At 42.8% G+C, this 23,115-nt stretch overlaps 1 protein-coding gene across 2 annotated transcripts in view; it reads left to right on the top strand.

Moving 5' to 3' along the window:
• Positions 1-2,560: 2,560 nt before the first annotated feature.
• The window catches only part of LOC126356187 (uncharacterized), a 160,933-nt gene continuing 140,378 nt past the window's right edge, over positions 2,561-23,115 (top strand). Inside the window, exons 1-2 of one of the 2 annotated variants that reach the window (XM_050006966.1) lie at positions 2,561-2,626; positions 16,488-16,645. The gene's annotated coding sequence lies outside the window, so the exon portion shown is untranslated. Of the gene's footprint in view, positions 2,627-16,487; positions 16,664-23,115 lie in introns of both variants that reach the window. The other variant, XM_050006967.1, reaches the window with a different exon arrangement.

The following is a 23,115-nucleotide window of genomic DNA, read 5'->3' as shown; positions in this document are numbered from 1 at the left end:
GAAAAGTAGTGCCTGCTGATATTTTATGTGGAAACTCTTAAAGCATTCTAAATAAAACAATCGTTTTTAACATTCTACATCTTTATTCTTCATGTCTACATATTTGTAGTCCTCTGCCGCTACAGGGCTGCGAACTGAGGCGCGTAATGTAGCTTAGTGAACGCATTATCGTAGAAAAAATAGACACGTAGCTCACACCCACCACAGTAGTACAAGTTTATATGCCATCTAGCTCCACAGATGATGAAGAGATTCAAGAGATGTATCATGAGATAAAATAAATTACTCAGATAGTTAAGAAATACGAAAATTTAGTACTCATGGGGGACTGGAATTCGATAGTAGGAAAAGGTAGAGGAGGAAAAATAGTAGGTGGATATGGACTGGGGAAGACGAATGAATGAGGAAGTCGCCTGCAAGAATTTTGCATAATTTAATCATAGCTAATAGTTTGTTTAAGAACCATTAAATAAGGATGTATACATAGAAGAGACTTGGAGACGCCAGAAGGTTGCAGATTGATTATTACTGGTAAGACAGAGATTTGGGAACCAGATTTTAAATTGTAAAACATTTCCAGGGGCAGATGTGGATAATGGGTACAATTTATCGGTCACGAACTGTAGATTAAAACTGAATAAAAAGCAAAAACGTAGGAATTTAAGGAAATGGGACCCGTATAAACTGAAATACTCAGGGGTTGTAGAGGCTTTCAGAGAAATAATTACGGAACGACTGACAGTAAGAGGAGAAAGGAATACAGTAGAAGGAAAGTGGGTAGCTTTGAGAAATCAAACAGTGACGGTAGCACAGGATCAAATAGGTAAAAAGACGAGGGCTAATGAAAATCGTTGAGCAGCACAAAAGATTCTGAATTTAATTTATGAAAGGAGAAAATGTAAAAATGCAGTAAACGAAGTCGGCTAAAAGGAATACGAACGGCTAAAAAATAAAATTGGCAGGAAGTGCAAAAGGAATAAGCAGAAAAGATTAGAGGACAAATGCAAGGATGTAGAACCATATATCAATGAGGGAAAGATAGATGCCGCCTACAGGAAAATTAAAGAGATCTTTGGATAAAAGACAACGAGCTGTATGAATATCAATAGCTCAGATGGAAAACCAGTACAAAGTAAAGAAAGGAAATCAGAAAGGGGATAGGAGTACACAGAGCGCCTATACAAGAGAGATGTACTTGAGGGCAACATTGTGGAAATGCAAGAGAACGCAGATGAAGATGAGATGGGAGATATGATACTTCGTGAAGAATTTGACGTAACACTGAAAGACCTAAATCGACGCAGGACCATGTATGGAAGTGAAAGATGGACGATAAATAGTTTGGACAAGAAGAGAATAGAAGCTTTCGAAATGTGCTGCTATAGAACAATGCTGAAGATTGGTTGGGTAGATCACATAACTAATGAGGAGGTATTGAATAGGATTGGGGAGGAGTTTGTGCCACAATTTGACTAGAAGAAGGGATCGGTTGGTAGGACATGTTCTGAAGCATCAAGGGATCACAAATTTAGAATTGGAGGGTAGCGTGGAGGGTAAAAATCGTAGAGGGAGACCAAGAGATGAATACACTAAACAGATTCAGAAGGATGTAGGCTGCAGTAGGTACTGGGAGATGAAGAAGTTTGCACAGGATAGAGTAGCATGGAGAGCCGCATCAAACCAGTCTCAGGACTGAAGACCACAACAACAACAACAACGTAAGGGTGTGTAACGTAACTATGTCGGTGCGTGAGAAACAGCGTACTGTAATCGAGTTTTGAATTCAAAGATGGCGCCCACATATGGAGCATCCTCTCCTTCAGCAGACAATGCGAAACCACACACGAGCGATACTGTGTTTAGAGCAAGAGATTTCACTTTCATCGATCGTACCCCATGCAGCCCCTACTTGGCCCTAACAGATTTTCTTCTGTTTCCAAAACATAAAGAACACCTTGGAGGACTTCACTTTGATGTCAACAAAGCGGTGTAAGCAGAGGTGCTGTTGTGGCTCCGTCAAAAACTCAAACATTCTACAATAACGACATCAACAAATTAGTCTCTGCCTTCGTCGCCAGAGTGACTACTGTATGTTGAGAAATAAATATGTAGGCACAAAGAATAAAGATTTAGAACGTTAACGCTTGTTTTGTTTAAAAAGCTTCAAGAGTTTGCACATAAAAAATTGGGAAGCATTACTGTATAGCCCGCCCTCGTAATGTCTACCAATAGGTGTCCAGATACTTTCGAGCAGGTAGCGTATGTCTTACTAAGTCCAATTGTACCCCTCCGCATTCCAGAATCGGACAGTGCAGCCTCTTAGCCCCACCGGCCCCTACAGAGCTTACACTGCGTGACAGCTTCGTCATGCCAGCCAGCCGCCCTCGCTGCAGCCCTGGCCACTTTGCAGGTCGGCGAGCCTGGAGCGCGCGCAGCGGCCGGTGCGGCTGCCGTCGCGCTGCCGCTCGCAGTCGCAGTCCCGCGCCGCCCCCGACGCCCGCCCCCGCTGGGGCGCGCGTCCGCCCGCCCACGCGCACGCCCACGCCAGGGCGGCGGAGCAGAGGCGGCCCCCGAGGACGCGGCCGCCGGCGCCGGCCGTGCCGCACTCCAGCGACGACAACAGCAGGTCTGGCAGCCAGCGTGTCTGCGTACTCAGCACATAAATCGCTCCTAACAAACGTTTTGCATACCCTCGAGATTTGCGTATTTCGCGTTTTCTCATCGGAAACCTCTTCTCAGTACTCCATTGGTTTCAGGAAAACACTATGTACATTCACCTACGTAACTGACTAAGAGAACACAGCAAGTGCCATAACCCGATTTTCCAGAAACTTCGCTCAGTGGAAGAGGGGTCAAAATAACCAAACACGTGTCTCGAATTATGTCTAGATAGATACCGCATGGAAGAAGGAAGGAACATTGGGTTTAACATCTAGTCGAAACAGAAGTGATTAGAGTAGCTCAAATGACGTCAAGGATGGGGAAGGAAATAAGCCGTGGCGTTTCAAAGGAACTGACATGTTGCGGCGTTCCGCCCGTATGGCTGGCAACCTACCTGGCATAACAACGTCGCGGTTGCCTACATGCCACGCAGCCATTCTGCACAAGAAATGAGTTTTGCAGCAGTAAGCAGTTCCACTAGGCCGCAACCCACGTGATCTAAAATACACTACTGGCCATTAAAAGTGCTACACCAAGAAGATGACGTGCTACAGACGCGAAATTTAACCGACATGAAGAAGATGCTGCGATATTCAAATGATTAGCTTTTCAGAGCATTCACACAAGGTTGGCGCCGGTGGCGACACCTACAACGTGCTGACATGAGGAAAGTTTACAGCCGATTTCTCATACACAACCAGCAGTTGACCGGCGTTGCCTGGAGAAACGTTGTTGTGATGCCTCGTGTAAAGAGGAGAAATGCGTACCATCACGTTTCCGACTTCGATGAAAGTCGGATTGTAGACTATCCGGATAGCGGTTTATCGTTTCGCGACATTGCTACTCGCGTTGGTCAAGATCCAATGACTGTAGGCAGAATATGGAATCGGTGGGTTCAGGAGGGTAATACGGAACGCCCTGCTGGATCTCAACGGCCTCGTATCACTAGCAGTCAAGATGATAGGCATCTTATCCGCATGACTGTAACGGATCGTGCAGCCACGTCTCGATCCCTGAGTCAACAGATGGGGACATTTGCAAGACAACAACGATCTGCACGAACAGTTCGACGACGTTTGCAGCAGCATGGACTATCAGCTCGGCGACCATGGCTGCGGTTACCCTTGCCGCTGCATCACAGACAGGAGCACCTGCGATGGTGTACTCGACGACGAATCTGGGTGCACGAATGGCAAAAGGTAATTTTTTTTCGGGTGAATCCAGGTTCTGTTTACAGCATCATGATGGTTGAATCCGTGTTTGGCGACATCCCGGTGAATGCACATTGGAAGCGTCTATTCGTCATCGCCATACTAGCGTATCACCCGGAGTGATGGTATGGGGTGCCATTGGTTACACGTCTCGGTCACCTCTAGTTCGCATTGGCGGCACTTTGAACAGTGGACGTTACATTTCAAATGTGTTACGACCCGTGTCTCTACCCTTCATTCGATCCCTGCGAAACCCTACATTTCAGCAGGGTAATGCACGACCGCATGTCGCAGGTCCTGTACGGGCCTTTCTGGATACAGAAAATATTCGACTGCTGCCCTGGCCAGCACATTCTCCAGATCTCTCACCAACTGAAAACGTCTGTCGATTGTGGCCGAGCAACTGGTTCGTCACATATGCCAGTCACTACTCTTGACGAACTGTGGTATCGTGTTGAAGCTGCATGGGCAGCTGTACCTGTACACGCCATCCAAGCTCTGTTTGTCTCAATGCCCAGGCGTATCAAGGCCGTTACTACGGCCAGGGGTGGTTGTTCTTGGTACTAATTTCTCAGGATCTATGCACCCAAAATGTGTGAAAATGTAATCACATGTCCGTTCTACTATAATATATTTTTCCAATGAATACCAATTTATCATATGCATTTCTTCTTGGTGTAGCAATTTTAATGGTTAGTGGTGTATTATTGAAATTAAAATATTCTCTAAAATCCTGGAATCCCTGGGCCCGAAAGTTTGCCAGTGTTACTAAAAGGCAAAATTTCTCGATTGCCGGAATGGGTGATCTGCCTGTATACATAATTAAGTTTGTACGGAACGCCCCTACTCGCAGGTGACCAGTTTTTAAATGATTTTTGTAGCCATCTGTACAGGGTCGTGAGAGCCAGGTCAGGACCTGGAGTAGGTCTCATCGAAAATTCTAATTTGCTACAAAAGTACTCCGTATCTTTACTGAATGCATTAATGGGCTTCAGACAATAATATCGAAATAAAAGAAACTTTGTTACATTACACAGTGTGTCACTTAAGAGTAACAATAATATATGTGCTCTCGAAGAAGGTTTTTAAGAATAAGATGGTTGAGTGATGCGAGTAGCTTCGTCAATTGAAACTGAATTCCGGTAATCGGGACTGACTCCTTTCCGGTCAGTAGTACTATAGCTTTAGAGAGCAGACAACACTTTAATTCATGGGTCTATCTTATCAAGAAATAATCTGATTTCGAAAAAAATTACACACAACATTTCAGCGATCGTCATTCACCGTACCAATTCAGTCCTCGTAGATGAAGGTGAGCTGAACAGTGTTGTCTGCCAATTCGCATTAGTACTAGCCGATGTCATTCCAGTTCCATCGATTCGAGTGTTCCCATCAGCCACCTCGCAGAGTGTCAGTGCGCGTATATTTGCAACATGTGCGGAACAAAGTACTTACACTTACAAGAGCATGTAGAAAGTAGGCCTACACTACAATAATCAGCCACAACATTACGACCACCTGCCTAATAGCTGGTTTGTCCACCTTTGGCACGGGTAACAGGGGCGACGCGTCGCTGCCTGGAAGCAATGAGTTCTTTGTAGGTCGCTAGAAGGAGATGGCACCACATCTGCACACACAAGTTACCTAATTCCCCTAAATTCCGAGGAGGGGGCAGTGAGTTCTGACACCGCGTTCAATCACATCCCAAGTGTGTTCGATCTGTTTCAGACTGGCGAGTTGTGGGGCCAACACACAAATTGTAACTCGCCACTGTGTTCCTCGAACCACTCCATCACACCCCTGGCCTTGTGACATGGTGCATTATCTCGATGAAAAATGCCATTGCCGTCGCGAAACGTGAAAGGGTGTACGTGGTCTGAAACCAGTACACGATGCTCCTTGGCCGTCATGATGCCTTGCACGAACTCCACTGGATCCATGGATGCCCATGTGAGTGTTCTCCAGAGCATTATGGACCGACCCACCGTCCCTCAGTACAAGTGTCACGGAGATGTTCCTCTGGAAGACGACGAATTCGCTACCTCCCACCAGCATGATGAAGAAGGTATCAATGTCATTTATTTTGTTTCATTTATAGATCAATTTCCATAGGACCAAATAGAGGAACAATTCTCCAAGGTCATTGAACATGTCAGTACATGCACTTCGTCTTCAGGCCACAAGTGGTCCATCGGGATCATCTGACGCCGTGTCATCCTCAGATGAGGATGTGGATGGGAGAGGCGTGTGGTCAGCGCACTGCCCTCCCGGTCGTTAGGATGGTTTTCTTTGACCAGAGACGCTACTATTCGGTCGAGTAGCTCCTCAGTTGGCATCAAGAGGCTGAATGCACCTCGAAAAATGGCAACAGCTCATGGCGGCCCGGATGGTTACCCATCCAAATGCCGGCCACGCCATAAAGGGCTTAACTTCGTTCATCTGACGGGAAGCGGTGTATGCACTTTGGTAAGGCCGTTGCCATAAAAGTAATAACACATAAAAATAAAATGTTTGTGAACCCGAAAAGAGTCAAGCCATAAGATTAAGTAAATGCAATCAACAATACAACAGGAATCAGCTTAATTTTTCGAGGAACTCCTCGACAGAATAGAATGAGTAACCCATGAGGAAACGCTTCAGTTTCGATTTGAAAGCGCGTAATTTACTGCTAAGATTTTTGAAATCTAGTGATAACTTATTGAAAATGGATGTAGCAGTATACTGCACACCTTTCCGCACAAGAGTTAAGGAAGTCCTATCCTAATGCAGGTTTGATTTCTGCCGAATATTAACTGAGTGAAAGCTGCTTGTTCTTGAGAATAAGCCAATATTTTCAACAAGAAATGATAGTAAGTTATACATAAATTGAGAGGACAAGGTCAAAATACCCCGAACCCTGAATAGGGGTCGACAAGAGGTTTATGAACTTACACCACTTATTGCCGAAACTGCCCGTTTCTGAGCCAAAAATATCCTTTTAGAATGGGAAGAGTTACCCCAAAATATAATACCATACGACATAAGCGAATGAAAATAAGTCAAGTAGGCTAATTTTCGTGTCTAACGATCACTCACATCAGAAACCATTTGAATCGTAAAAATGGCAGCAAGAAGTCTTTGGACAAGATTCTGAACGTGGACTTTCCACGACAGTTTACTGTCTTTCTGAACACATAGAAATTTAAACTGTTCAGTTTCACTAATCATATGCTCATTGTGTGAAATTAAAACGTCATGTTTTGTAGAATTGTGTGTTAGAAACTGTAGAAACTGAGTGTAACTGTGAATTAGCGTTAGTTTATTTTCTACAATCCATGAACTTAAGTCATAAACTGCACTATTTGAAACCGAGCCAATGTTGCACACAACATCCTTTACTACCAAAATATTTTAGAGTTACCCATAATACTAGAGGACATATCATTTATATAAATAGGGAACAGGAGTAGTCCCAACACTGATCCCTGGGGCATCCCCCACTTGACCATACCCCACTGAGACCAAACATCACAGTTATTCTCAACACTGTGAATAATGACCTTTTGCTGTTTGTTGTTAAAGTAAGAGATGAACCAATTGTGAGCAACTCTCTGTATTCCGTAATGGTCAAAATTCTGGAACAATATTTTCTGATCAACACAATCAAATGCCTTAGTTAAATCAAAAGACATGCCTAGTGTTCAAATCCAGTACCTCACAGAGAAAAGAGAATATAGCATTTTCATTTCTTAAACGACTTCTAAAGCCGAACTGTACATTTGATAGCAAATCATGTGATATAAAATGATCAATCATCCTTACATACAAAGCCTTTTCAATAAGTTTAGCAAACACTTATGGCATAGAAATAGGTCTCAAATTGTCTACATTGTCCCTCCTTTCTCGGTTTTCTGAAGCGCGTTTACTACTGAGTACTTTAATCGTTCAGGAAACTGACCATTCCTAAAGGAAAAATTACAAATATGGCTAAACACAGGGCTAACATGTGCAGCACAGTACTTTAATATTCTGCTAGGCACTCCATCATATCCATGAGAGGCCTTAGTCTTCAGTGATTTAATTATTGACTCAATCCTCCCACCCACCTTGTCTGTATCACAGAGGAGTATTTCAGACATCAATCTTCGAAAGGCATTTTGCCAGTAGAGTTACATGATTCCCTGTAGAAACTAAATTTTTATTTAATTCACCAGCAATGCTCAGAAAATGATTGTTAAATACTGTGCATATATCGGATTTAGCAGTAACAGAAATATTTTTACTATGAACTGAATTTATATTGTCGACCTTATGCTGCTGACCAGACACTTCCTTCACAACTGACCACATGGTTTTAATTTTATCCTGTGAATTAGCTATTTTATTTGCATACTACATACTCTTTGCCTTCCTAATGACATTTTAAGCAGCTTACAATACTGATTGTAATGGGCTACTGTAGCTTGGTTGTGACTACTAACCTTTTTGATATAACTCGCACCTTGTTCGACATGACATCCTTATCCCACTAGTCAGCTTCCCGGGCTGCCTATTACTGCTAGTGCCCCGTTTAGAACGTTCTAATGGAAAGAAACTCTCAAAGAGCGTGAGAAATGTGTTAGGGAAAGCTTAGATTTATCATCTGTGTTACCGGCACTATAAACATCCTGCCGACTTGTTCCTTGACAAGGTTTAAAAAACTCTCTATTGCTGTTGGATTAACTTTCCTACATAGTTTGTGATTATATGTGACATTTGTTTGAGTACAAAAGCTTTTTAGTGTTAAAATTTGTGCACCACGGTCTGAAAGGTCATTCACCCTTTTACTAACACAATGCCCATCTAGTAATGAAGAATGAATAAAAATATTGTCCATGGCTGTGCTACTGATCCCCTGCACCCTAGTTGGGTGCAGTCTGCATCAGATCACATGAATTTAGGAGATCTACCAACTTCCTTTTTCTTCCACCATCATATACAAAATTTATATTGAAGTCACCACATATATCTAATTGCTGGTACATCCTATAAAGTGAATTAAGAACCCTCTCTAGCTTGAACAGAAATACTCTAAAGTCAGAGTTAGGGGACCTATAAAGAACAACAATTAGAAGTTTAGTTTCACTAAATTCAACTGTCCCTGCACAACATTCAAATATCTGTTCAGTGCGGTGCCGTCATACATCTATGGACTGAAATGGAATACTGTTTTTTACGTATATGGCTACTCTCCCACCCCGCAAGGAACTCCTTGAGAAACAGCCAGCTAATCTGTATCCTGGTAAAGGAAGCCTCTGAATTATCAAATTATTTAAGTGGTGCTCCGATATACCAAGATTTTCAGAGTCAGCATCTATAAGCAGTTCACTAACTTTATCTCTCAAATACCGCTCATATTTGGATGAAATATGCTAATTTCTTCTCTACTTGGAAACATGACGTCTTCTGAAGGCGAGCCCTTAGTTAGAGGGACTTCCTTTAAGCAGGTATATCTATCAGCTGATTTCAATCTAAAAAAAGGTGCAGCTCTAACACCAACTACTACAGGAATTTTTCCATGAGTGATCCCACCACCATGCACTACACTGTCACCTATAAGCTTAGACAGCGTCCGCTTCTCATACCTATTGATATGCAGGCCATGCCTAGTGAAACCTGATCTACTGATAGACCCAACTGGCACCACTGAAATGTGACCCATGCGCTCTGCCATCAGAACCCTCTCCAGTCCCATGTTAACGCGGCTCACAAACGCATTAAGATGAGGCCGATCATGACGCTGAAACAGCTGCACGAAATGCACATTAGTGCCACCAGTTTGTGTAACAATATTTACCAGGTCACAACTTACATCATATACCCCGTCCCTATCAAGACTGTTCTGTGCTCCACCCACTGTCACTACCAGGTCCCCCTTCGTAAAATTCCTACGTATCTCCCTTATGCTGTCAGTCACGTGAGCCAAACCTACACTAGGCTTCACAATGCTGGTGACTTGGTACACTGGTAGCATGCCGCGACAGCGTGGACGTGAACCGTATGTGCAGTTGACGGACTTTGAGCGAGGGTGTATAGTGGGCATGCGGGAGGCCGGGTGGACGTACCGCCGAATTGCTCAACACGTGGGGCGTGAGGTCTCCACAGTACATCGATGTTGTCGCCAGTGGTCGGCGGAAGGTGCACTTGCCCGTCGACCTGGGACCGGACCGCAGAGACGCAAGGATGCACGCCATGACCGTAGGATCCTACGCAGTGCCGTAGGGGACCGCACCGCCACTTCCCAGCAAATTAGGGACACTGTTGCTCCTGGGGTATCGGCGAGGACCATTCGCAACCGTCTCCATGAAGCTGGGCTACGGTCCCGCACACCGTTAGGCCGTCTTCCGCTCACGCCCCAACATCGAGCAGCCCGCCTCCAGTGGTACCGCGACAGGCGTGAATGGAGGGACGAATGGAGACGTGTCGTTTTCAGCGATGAGAGTCGCTTCTGCCTTGGTGTCAATGATGGTCGTATGCGTGTTTGGCGCCGTGCAGGTGAGCGCCACAATCAGGACTGCATACGACCGAGGCACACAGGGCCAACACCCGGCATCATGGTGTGGGGAGCGATCTCCTACACTGGCCGTACACCTCTGGTGATCGTCGAGGGGACACTGAATAGTGCACGGTACATCCAAACCGTCATCGAACCCATCGTTCTGCCATTCCTAGACCGGCAAGGGAACTTGCTGTTCCAACAGGACAATGCACGTCCGCATGTATCCCGTGCCACCCAACGTGCTCTAGAAGGTGTAAGTCAACTACCCTGGCGAGCAAGATCTCCGGATCTGTCCCCCATTGAGCATGTTTGGGACTGGATGAAGCGTCGTCTCACGCGGTCTGCACGTCCAGCACGAACGCTGGTCCAACTGAGGCTCCAGGTGGAAATGGCATGGCAAGCCATTCTACATGACTACATCCAGCATCTCTACGATCGTCTCCATGGGAGAATAGCAGCCTGCATTGCTGCGAAAATTGGATATACACTGTACTAGTGCCGACATTGTGCATGCTCTGTTGCCTGTGTCTATGTGCCTGTGGTTCTGTCAGTGTGATCATGTGATGTATCTGACTCCAGGAATGTGTCAATAAATTTTCCCTTCCTGGGACAATGAATTCATGGTGTTCTTATTTCAATTTCCAGGAGTGTACGACGTCCGACACCTGTAATGAAGGGTGGCCGCCCGAACCCAAGACGTATAGACGTGGGTCGCCACGTGTTGAAGACACTCATCACAGCAATGCCTGAAACACCCGACAAGTCATGCAGTTTCCGAAATGTTCGTGCCGAGCTCCGCATCATCACAATCTGCCCTCAGTCAAACTCAGATAGATCGCGCGTCTTCCCCATTCTACTACACACGGACAGCACGCTCGCTGTTACTAAATGGGACGTGCGTGTGTCTGACTATAATCTGTTCATCATAAGAATAAACCTCATGTAAACATTGCACTATGTATTATTCCGCGTTTGCTGGAATCTCATTGGATTTCCGTATCAAGTGGGACTGCAACCAAGCTCTCTCGAGTACTGTCAAGTAAGATAATAAGGGTTCGTTGTGCTGTGCGATAAGCGCACATCGACGTAGCGATAATACGGGACAACTGCTTTAGCGGCGCGTTTAACTTGGACAGCACTGGCTGGGCAGCTGGTACAGCTAGCCTGCAGTGTCCTGGCCAGCTGCACTTCACACGTAAAAATAGATGAGCAGAGTAGTAATACAGAAATGAAATAATACACTGCAAATCTCCCACAATACGCTCCTTAGAAGAAAACCACAACACGTTATCGTTTTTAGCTAACGTACTATTGTAATTAAAAACAAGAATGATGAAAATTCCTTACTTAACCACCAGGTAATTTTTATGCATACACTGTGTGTAACGTAAGAGAGTATTGAAGGATTTCACCGTATTGTTAAATATTGAAGCCACTTAAGGTAATACTTGCAGTCACTCGTCTGGTAACCTCTTAGTTCCTTCCTTATCCGAATCCGAGAAATACATTTCAGTTCTGGAAGTGTCGCCTGCCACACTCACAACGAGCCTATCAACAACAGAACCCACGAAGCCAACCAAGCAGCATTTTCTCTTCTTCTTTTATGACGAGCCGTTCTACGTCCCACCAGCATTCGGCAGTGACGTGTCGAAAAGCTGCTTGCGTTAGATCCAGTGCGTCTGGCAGCTTAACAATCTTGTTACTTCTCGGGCCAAACCCCGCAGCTTGGCTCTAGATCAGTTCTGGTGTTCAAAAAATGGCTCTGAGCACTATGGGACTTAACATCTGAGGTCATCATTCCCATAGAACTTAGAGCTACTTAAACCTAACTAACCTAAGGACATCACACACATCCGTGCCCGAGGCAGTATTCGAACCTGCGACCGTAGGAGCTGCGCGGTTCCAGACTGAAGCGCCTAGAACCGCTCGGCCAGGTTCATATTGTAATAGTGCAGTAGCAAACAAAAAAATGCAGCACTTTTATGATATGCTCGATACTGTGAAAATGATTGTTCTTCATGTATCTACGTTACTTATCTACCTCTGTGGTATAAAATGATGGACATAGTCCACATAAAGAGGATTTGGTTTTTCATTTTTGCCTTAAAAATGAAATTGTTATGTTTTCTTAAAGTAAACAGCTTATATGAACAGTCTTTCATAAAAATAAATAATTAAGAATTTGTATTCGAAATGGAAACAGGAATTTCGCGTCCAATTTGTAATTAGAAACGAGAAGACGTGTATAATTCATAAAAAATGATGATGAGTTGTAAAAAATGATGATGAGTTTTACAATTACGAGTTGTAAGTATTTCAAATTGAACAAGAAAAAAATTGATATTGGGGAGATTTGGACCGACAAATGAATTATATTATACACATTCTATTACGCTACAGATTGCGCTACATGTTGAATCTCGATTATTTGTTAACTGCATTGTCTACAACGCTGGGGAAACTTCAAAACCGATTATCTCCATAAATTTATGAAGAACATTAAGAACAGCCTATTTCTCGGCACTTTTTAACCGTGTTCCACGTGTGTATTTCACTACGGAACAGAAAGCAGCCTCAGCCATTTTAATACTGCGCATTAACAGTGCGACAATCAGCAAAACGCTGCAGAGGCTGTTACTGTACAAGATTTTTGAAATGAAAGCTACGTAGCTAAAGCGTGATTAAGAAAAATGTTGATTGCTAGTAATAAATTTGAATATCTTGAAGTTTGATTTAACGTAACTTAGTAATAAGATACCTAATATGTAAGTAGGACCAACTTCCAAGAGTGTAACAACTATAGCGTACGTCTGCTGCGGCTTCTGACCAATCATCGCGTTTGTGTTTGTTTACATCAGGTTTTTTCTTATGATGAATGGATTATAGCAGTCATTCATGGCCAGCTGACTCTGCTGTCGCCTGGATTGGTTTACCGTACAGTATGTCGATAGTAGGTCGGTTGCCATAGTGTTCTGGTTGATCAGTCCATAGTATTATTTAGGAACGTACAGTATGTTTAAGTTAATTACCTCAACAGTCAGCACTCAGCTTGAAAGTTATATGTCAATGTAGGCAGTAATGTAGTGGGCATGGAACAGATTTCTTTTTCTTTCTTTTTTTTTTTTTTACCGCTTTGCTTAGTTGCGCGGTACGGCATCGAGTTCAAAAACGTGGAAGGGAGGGGGACTCACGAAGAAATGAAACCCATCTTCCCTAGCTTAGTGTCTTATTTTTACCCTTTCTTACTGCTCTGTAATAGAGTGATGGTCTTTGTTCTTCGTGCCATAAACTGCAACTCTATTAATCAAATTCGCCGTTCTTACATTCACACTTATAAATAAGTCTAACACATGTGTGATGCCCAGGCTCGTGGGAGGAGTCCGAGCCTCGGGGGTATCCGTCGGTTCTCTGGGTTATAAACTTTCTGTGTCTGCTATAAACTCACCAACTCACAAGTGGACCTCCCATACTGTAAATCACGGGTTCTTATGCGCTTCAAATATGTTGTAGAGACACTTACCATGAGTCCTGGCTATCTGGTTTTTTAACGACGGGCCATGGTATTTGAGAAAATCGATTTTGAAGTTCTTTGCGCGCTTTGTATACCCGTGACATTACATGTAATCGGAGCAAGTCAGCGTAGCGCAGCGGTAAAGGTTCACGACTACCGCGCTCGATGTACCGTGTTCGAATCCTGTTCCCATATGTTTTTATGTATGCAAGAACCGCCCGGAAAATGTGGTCCTAACGTTCAAAAACGAGTAGACGAATTAACTGGGAAATACAGAACTGTAGTCGTGTCCTGCACGAAATATGGGAAGTTCGCGAAACTAGTGTACGAAGAATTTTGGCGTTCTGCGTTTCTGTGGGCCAGAAATTTTTTTTGTACATTATCGATTCGTGGGGGGACAAACTGATTAAACTTTATACGATCATATATTCAATGATGAAAGAAAAGCGAGCACCTGAATCCTAAAAGTGGTCGCACCTAAGTTCACTCCTTATTGCGAGCCCGAACTATAAGTTTAATAAGTCACAGCTGCAAAATACTAACGCGAATTCTTTACAGACGAATGGAAAAACTGGTAGAAGCTGACCTCGGGGAAGATCAGTTTGGATTCCGTAGAAATGTTGGAACGCGTGAGGTAGTACTGACCTTGCGACTTATCTTAGAAGCTAGATTAAGAAAAGGCAAACCTTCATTTCTAGCATTTGTAGACTTAGAGAAAGCTTTTGACAATGTTGACTGGAATACTCTCTTTCAAATTCTGATGGTGGCAGGGGTAAAATAGAGGGAGCGAAAGGCTATTTACAATTTGTACAGAAACCAGATGGCATAAGAGTCGAGGGGCATGAAAGGGAAGCAGTGGTTGGGAAGGGAGTGAGACAGGGTTGTAGCCTCTCCCCGATGTTATTCAATCTGCATATTGAGCAAGCAGTAAAGCAAACAAAAGAAAAATTCGGAGTAGGTATTAAAATCCATGGAGAAGATATAAAAACTTTAAGGTTCACCGACGACATTGTAATTCTGTCAGAGACAGCAAAGGACTTGGAAGAGCAGTTGGACGGAATGGACAGTGTCTTGAAAGGAAGGTATAAGATGAACACCAACAAAAGCAAAACGAAGATAATGGAATATAGTCGAATTAGGTCTGGTGATGTTGAGGGAATTAGATTAGGAAATGAGACACTTAAAGTAGTAAAGGAGTTTTGCTATTTGGGGAGCAAAATAACTGACGATGGTCGAAGTAGAGAGGATATTAAATGTAGACTGGCACTGGCAAGGAAAGCGTTCCAGAAGAAGAGAAATTTGTTAACATCGAGTATAGATTTAAGTGTCAAGAAGTCGTTCCTGAAAGTATTTGTATGGAGTGTAGCCATGTATGGAAGTGAAACATTGACGATAAATAGTTTGGACAAGAAGAGAATATAAGCTTAGAGACGTGGTGCTACAGAGGAATTCTGAAGATTGGATGGGTAGATCACATAACTAACGAGGAGAATAGAATTGTGGAGAAGACGACTTTGTGGCAAGAAGAAGGGACCGGTTGGTAGAGCATGTTCTGAGGTATCAAGGGATCACAAATTTAGCATTGGAGGGCAGCGTGGAGGGTAAAAATCGTAGAGGGAGACCAAGAGATGAATACACTAAACAGATTCAGAAGGATGTAGGTTGCAGTAAGTACTGGGAGATGAAGAAGCTGGCACAGGATAGAGTAGCATGAAGAGCTGCATCAAATCAGTCTCAGGACTGAAGACCACAACATTGTTCTGGCACATCAAGCAATGTGGACGATGAAAAATAAGGTTTTGTAATATTGTATGACAGAAAAAAAATAATAACTGAATATATCTTTATAATTTCGCACAACTTTGTTGAAATAAAATTGAAAAATTCTTTCGATTCTGATAAAAAAATAAAAGTACACGAGCAGGATTCAAACACAGTACCTCCAGCACGGTAGCGGTGTACCTTTACCGCTACGCTACGCTGACCTGCACGGAATATGTGTAATGTTACGGGTAAACAAAGGACGCAATGAACTTCAAAATCGACCAAGTCTGTCGCTAAAAAACCGGATAGCCAGGTACTAAGGGTAAGTTCCTCTGCAAAATATTTGAAGCGCATCAAAATCCGTAATTTACAGCATGGAGTGTCCCCTTGTCAGTTGTAAAAACAAATGTTCAAATGTGTGTGAAATCTTATGCGAGCCGGCCGCGGTGGTCTCGCGGTTCTAGGCGCGCAGTCCGGAACCGTGCGACTGCTACGGTCGCAGGTTCGAATCCTGCCTCGGGCATGGATGTGTGTGACGTCCTTAGGTTAGTTAGGTTTAAGTAGTTCTAAGTTCTAGGGGACTGATGACCACAGCAGTTGAGTCCCATAGTGCTCAGAGCCATTTGAACCATCTTATGCGAATTAACTGCTAAGGCCATCAGTCCCTAAGCTTACACACAACTTAACCTAAATTATCCGAAAGACAAACACACACACCCATGCCCGAAGGAGGACTCGAGCCTCCGTCGGGACCAGCCAGTTGTAAAATTGGTGAATGATGTGTGTGGAAATCCACGGAGAGTGGACGCTTTTGGTGTGTTAGGTCGCCGTCGCCGTCGCCGCCTGCGACGACGACGCCAGCGGCGAGGTCGCTGAAGGACGGCGCAGCAGCCACGGCTGCGCATGCGCCTGGCCGCCGCAGCCTGCAGCGCGTCGTCTCGCTTGAGGTGCGCACCCCTCGGCGGCCAGCTGACCCGGGAGGTAGGCAGGGACAGCACGGTACGGCACTCACAGAGCGACTTCTTGTAACACGCTCTCGGCTCACTGTCACGCCACTACGAGTGCTGCAAATTTGTTAATCCACCATCACACTTTCTTATTGGCTGATATTTAGTCTTCCATGTTTGTTTTCGTTTGGTAGTTGCTTTCATCACAGACTGCTTGTGATTAAGATTTATAGAGTTCAAACCAAATGGCTCTGAGCACTATGGGACTTAACTGCTGTGGTCATCAGTCCCCTAGAACTTAGAACTACTTAAACCTAACTAACCTAAGGACATCACACACATGCATGCCCGAGGCAGGATTCGAACCTGCGACTGTAGCGGTCGCGCGGTTCCAGTCTGTAGCGCCTAGAACCGCTTGGCCACTCAGGCCGGCCTTTATCGAGTATATTCACTCTTTAGTTGCGTAGTAAATATGTTACTCGCATTCTGATTATGATCTTCTCGCATCCGTAATATTGGTTGAGGTAAATTATTCGAAATTCGTTTTTGCTTCATATAAAACAGAAGCTGCTTTCGTTTCGTGGTGTTCAGCGTACTTACATGTATTTCTTGTTGCTTACAATTATGAATGTGAACGCTCTATTTAAACGCTCTATTAGTATATTGCTCGTACTATACGTCATTTTTGTTTCCATCCGTTTTCCGTACTTCCTCGCATTTAATGGAGAACTCCATGTTTGCAGGTTTTGACAGTCTTGGTATTAAATTTATTATATCTTACCACGGAATGAGTTCGTAATTCTGCTTTGAATGGCGTTGCTTGTTGCTGCCAAGTGCCACGCATTTCATAGTGTCTTGCAGAATATAGATGTAGATGAGTAAGTTCTATGCTTTGTAGCCTTGATGACTAAAGCATTCCTCCGTGCAAATGCAGAAAGTGCGGCAGTAATTACGCAAATGTTTTCAAACGTTATTAACAGTTACTGCGATCAGTACGTATTAATAGAAATTAATGAAAATTTCGGTAGTCTCCATTAAATGCGAGAGTACGAAAAGCGAATGGTAAAAGCCGGCTGGGGTGACCGAGCGGTTCTAGGCGCTACAGCCTGGAACCGCGTGACCGTTACGGTCGCAGGTTCGAATCCTGCCTCGGGCATGGATATGTGTGATGTCCTTAGGTTAGTTAGGTTTAAGTAGTTCTAAGTTCTAGGGGACTGATGACCACAGATGTTAAGTCCCATAGTGCTCAGAGCCATTTTTTGTCAGACTCAACTATGTTTGCCAAATATCTGACCCTGTACTGTGCTATTTGATGTGTTTTCAAGCATAAATCGTGTTTGACATGTTTACCAGAAATTTTGATGTTTGACGAGCAGGAGGACGTTATTTGTGAAGATGTTTCGCCCCAGATATTTAGTGAAAATCGATTTATTACAGTTTATCTCATTATGTGGTGAGTTTCCATAATGATGGAAACTGCAGTCAAGAATAAAAATAAATTAGCACTGAAAGTTACCAAAATGGTAGAGGTATAGCATATATCCCAGCCATACATTACGCTTGAAAAGGGAATGAACAAAAACAATATTTTAAGCATACAGCCATATACTATGTTCCTAAGTTGTGATACTTTAATGAACTGTCTTAGAGGAAGAAGTAGAAGAGAATAAATTTTCACATACGTGTGTCTTCTTTTATAATGCGAGGACAAAGTAACGGTAAAGAAGTTATTGAATGTGTCACTGTCCATCCGCAAAAGTTAATAATAATAATAATAGCTTTATTCAACATCGAATAATACACTGAACATATACAAAGAAACAGTAATGATTAAAGTTATTTGTACAATACGCAAAACACATTCTTCAGAATACGTCATTAATTTAGAACAAAATTACAATAAGATGTTTACTGATTTCTATTCACATAATTTCACAAAGCATTTGTTGTTCTTCATATAAGTATGGTACTCTTCTAATGAGTAGAAAGGGTGTTTTACTAAAAATTTCTTAAGTTGATGTTTCAGTTTAATTGTAGGAAGAGCCATAACTGCACAAGGCAATGCATTAGCTAATTTTACACCTGCCTACTGAGGCCCCCTTTCGTAAAGTGCTGTTCTGTGGCTGCCAATGTAAAATCTTTCTTTATTTCTAGTACTGTACTGGTGGAAATCTGAATAAGTGTTTGGGTGCAGTCTTTTCACAAGCAATATGGCTTTTAGAATGTATGTGTTTATAACAGTTAACACCTCTGTTTTTGGAAACAAGTTGCGACAAGATTCCCTATATTTTGCTCCACAGATTATTCTCACACCCCTTTTTTGAAGAATGAGTAGCTTATCTAGATTAGCTTTGGTTGTTGCCTCCCAAATTTCAATACCGTAGTTCAAGTGAGAGGAGAAAAGAGCATGGTATGCAGTCTTTAGGACTACGGTGTCTCTACAGAACTTGCTAATAGTACTGATTGCAAATATATTTTTTAACAACTTAGTTGCTAGGGAGTCAATATGGGTGTCCCATTTCAGGTTGCTTTGGATTGTTATGCCAAGGAATTTTACACTATACTCTTTCTTTACCAATTCGTTTCCCATGTATAATTTAATTTCAGTATTCAAACTACTTTTGTTAAACTCCATCAAACATGTTTTACTGGTGCTTACATTTAAATGGCTTATATTAAAAAACTGAACAATTTCTTTTGTCACATTATTTCACTCAGCCTCTAGTTCATTACATGATTCCTTCTTACATACAATGGACGTGTCATCGGCATACAGAACAATTTTGGAATTTATGGTACAGTATTTATATCATTTACATAGATCAAGAACAGAAGGGGGACCAACACCGAGCACTGGGGCACACCATATTTTATGCACGTGATCTCTGATTTGTAGACACCACTTTCCGTTTTAAGTAGAACAAATTGTTTTCTATTGCTCATATAACACTTTATTAGGTCATAATTAGCGCCTCTAATGCCCATTTTCCATAGCTTGTCTAATAGGATGTCAACGTTGACACAATAAAAGGCTTTTTCCAGGTCTAGGTATACACCTGCCACATGTTCATTTCTTTCGATACCCCCTATCACCTCTTCAATTAGTTGAACAGTTGCAGTGCTAGTTGATTTAGCTTTTAGGAATCCATTTTGATTTTCGAACATCAGGTTGTGTTTGTTAAGAAAGTTTATAATCCTGTTGTATATAACTTTCTCAACTATTTTGGAAAAGACAGGAAGGATTGAGACTGGTCTGTAGTTTTCTACTTTTTTGTTGTCACATTTCTTAAAAATGGGTGTTACCTGTGCTATTTTGAGTCTGTCTGGAAAGGTGCCTGATTCTATTATATTGTTGACTGCTGCAGACAGAGGTACAGAAAAATTTTGGCTACAGGCTTTTAAAACATTACTATTTAGGCCATCATGCCCAGCTGAATTAGAGAGTTTTAGAGAGCTGATGAAATCATCTTCTTCTTTTTTTAACGCAGTGCCAAAGTTACTATTATTGTTTTTGTGATCTTCAGTCCGAAGACTGGGTTGATGCACCTCTCCATGCTACTAAAAATGACTTATCTGCATTTCTAGCCATTCCACTAGTGCCAAAGTACAGCACACACGAAAAGCTTCTGCTTCAAAGGTAAGGTTAAATTGACAACCTTCCTGCGTACGCGTACGAGCTTGTTTGACACATCCGATGCTAGATAAGAGTGAACTCTACAGACAAGTTTGCTCCTTGCACAGGGCCTTAACAAATTTAAAATAATTTCACTATCCGCTCTAAGAAAGCTGATGTAATCATCGAGTTCTGAGGGTAATATTTCCTTTGGCAGATGTTCATGGGCAAATCTCTCATTTTAAGCCATTCCCTGGACCAGAGTCGTTTTCTTATTATTATTATTATTATTATTCTCCTTCTTCTTCTTCTTTAAACACAGTGCCAAAGTCAGTGCCAGGACTGGTTTGCCTGCGTTTGTGGCCGTTCTCTCTGCTTACGAAGACGGACAGCGTCTACTTGAAAGTGGGGTTAAACTGACAACCTATGTTTGAACGTGTACGGGTTTGCTTGGAAAATCCATGGCAGTTTTGCCAAACATGTTTGATCGTTTACGGGGGCCTTTATATAATCAGTAATACTGTGGATGTATAATTTTTAGTTACAGGTATTTGTTTATTAAACACAATGTATAAAATATGTGAAAAATACTTGATGAAAAATTTATTGTTTGTGGAACAAGGATTCTGAAAAGCTTGATCATGCATAGGTGGCGTATTTTTATTGAAAATACTGGCTGAAAGAAGACGAAAATCTAGCCTTGAGACACACCTTGCGTTCACTGATTACGAAAATGTTCTTTGGTAGGGTCGAAAGTTCCCTACTATGGAACGTTATAATTAAATGAAGGCAGCCCCTCTATCTTGTGGATGCCAAAGAAAAGCTTGTGGCGTGACATACAAGTGACTGCAAACGAAAAATCTCCGAGGAAATTTACATGAACCAAGTAGTAGAGCCTAAGTTTAGAGCTGTAGATTTCTCCTCTACTGTTTTTAATACTTACTTTATTAATATCCTGCTCATTAACTTCCTAAAGAGCTACAGTGCAGTGACCGACAGGAGTCGCTACTTCGCTAAAAGTCAAAAGACAGTGTATAACTTTGTGAAGCGATTTGTGTTTATTTTGTAACTGAGTGACGAATCTGACGCTGCTTCATGAAGAGTAACACCTTGTAAAATGCTGCGAGATTTAAAAACTGAAGTACGAACTGCTAAACTCGCTTGCTCAGTCTATAAAGCGAGCTAGTTCGTATCAGTATCATGGAGAACAAACTTTGTCTTCTTGCACCAGTTCCTGATTGGCAATAAAGTGATTCATAGTCATGAGCTAGGAAGCATACTGACAGTCACGATCTGCCATATCTACCACTGTTGTCGAACCCGTAGAACACTATGCAGACATACATTTACAGAAGTAACCAGTTACTTCTCATGATGACATATCTCCTTCTTTTTCTTGTGCCTCTTTGCCGCTTTGGCACAAGGTCCGCACACTTAGTAATGGATTTGGCATTGTTAAATTAAAGTACGACTGGATGCCCCTACTGTCACCACCCTGATACCCCCTTGGGCGGAATATATGTATTGCAATTGTCTACATGTAATGTTACTTAAGTGCTAGTAAATAAAAGTTTTCTAAGAGTTTGCAGTCATGTAACTGAGGCAGAACATAGGTATCAGCCCAGTATTCACCTAGGGCAGATCCCAACAAGTTTGAGGTGCTGTCTCTCAGTGAGACTGAAACCGAGCCAATGGGACTCACTTCACCTGTTTTGGTGAAACCTGTTTTGTCCGGTGTCAGGAGTAGGCAAACGTAAAAGGGTAGAGTTTATTAATCATTGGCAGTTCAAACATACAACGAATTATGGTACCTCTTAGGGAAATGGCACCAAGGGACAGGAAATGGCACCAGCTGCACTCAGTGTGTATGACTAGCAGCTCTTTTCAACATCTTGAAGAGGCAACCAAGGTACAACCAAGTGCAGATTTTGGTGCACGTTGGAACAAATGATGCCTCTGAGGTCATTCTCGGCTCATTCCAGCGACTGGCAGAGGAGGTTGAGGAGACCAGCCTTGTGCATGGAGCTTCAACGAAGCTCATGATTTGCAGCTTTGTCCCCAGAATTGATGGTGGCCCTTTGGTCGAGTGGAAGGACTGATCCAGAGACATCGAAAGTTCTGTGACAAGCTAGGTTGCAACTTCCTGGACTTGTGCCACGTAGTTGAGAAATGTAAATGGGTCAGATGGGCACTGCACATCAGAGGGTGCTACTTGGGTAGCTGACTGTGTGTGGGGTGCACGCAAAGTTTTTTTTTAGATTAGGCAATTATCCATCCCATCCAGATGACGATAGCTGTAGGAAAGCCAGAAGTATCAGTGAAAGAAATGCCTCGCACAGCCGAGAGTATTAAAATCCTAATGGTAAACTGCTGAAGAATTCTCAAAAAAGTGCCAGAGTTTGTAGTGCTAATGAAAAGCAAAGAAGCTCACATAATACTAGGTACATATATCTGGAAATCTGAAATTGCTAGCAGTGAGGTTTTGGAGAAAATTTAAGCGTATATTGAAAGGATAAGCAAATGGCAAATGGAGGTGCTGTATTTGCTGCAGTAGACAAAAAAACTCAAAAACTCAAATCCACCAACTTAAAATTGAAGACGCAAGTGAGATTGTATGAGCAAGGCTTGGTATGAGGGGTGGGCATAAAATGCTAATTGGATCTTTCTATCGTGCACCAGACTCACCTCGTGATGTAACAAAAAACTTAAGAAAAAGCCTTAGTTCACTTGCGCATAAGTTCCCCAGTCAACCATCAATGTAGACATTAATCATCTGCAATCAATTGCTGTGATAGTGCCACGCAAAACAACAAGGGATGCAAGCCCCCTCCATGAAAAACACTGCCACACCATAACGCCACCGCCTACGAATTTTACTGTTGGCACTACAC

Source organism: Schistocerca gregaria, chromosome 3 (genome assembly GCF_023897955.1).
Source record: "Schistocerca gregaria isolate iqSchGreg1 chromosome 3, iqSchGreg1.2, whole genome shotgun sequence".
In the NCBI taxonomy this organism is placed as follows: Eukaryota; Metazoa; Arthropoda; class Insecta; order Orthoptera; family Acrididae; genus Schistocerca; species Schistocerca gregaria.
The sequence above is the reverse complement of the archived record's forward strand: the minus strand, read 5'-3'. Positions and strand labels throughout refer to the sequence as shown.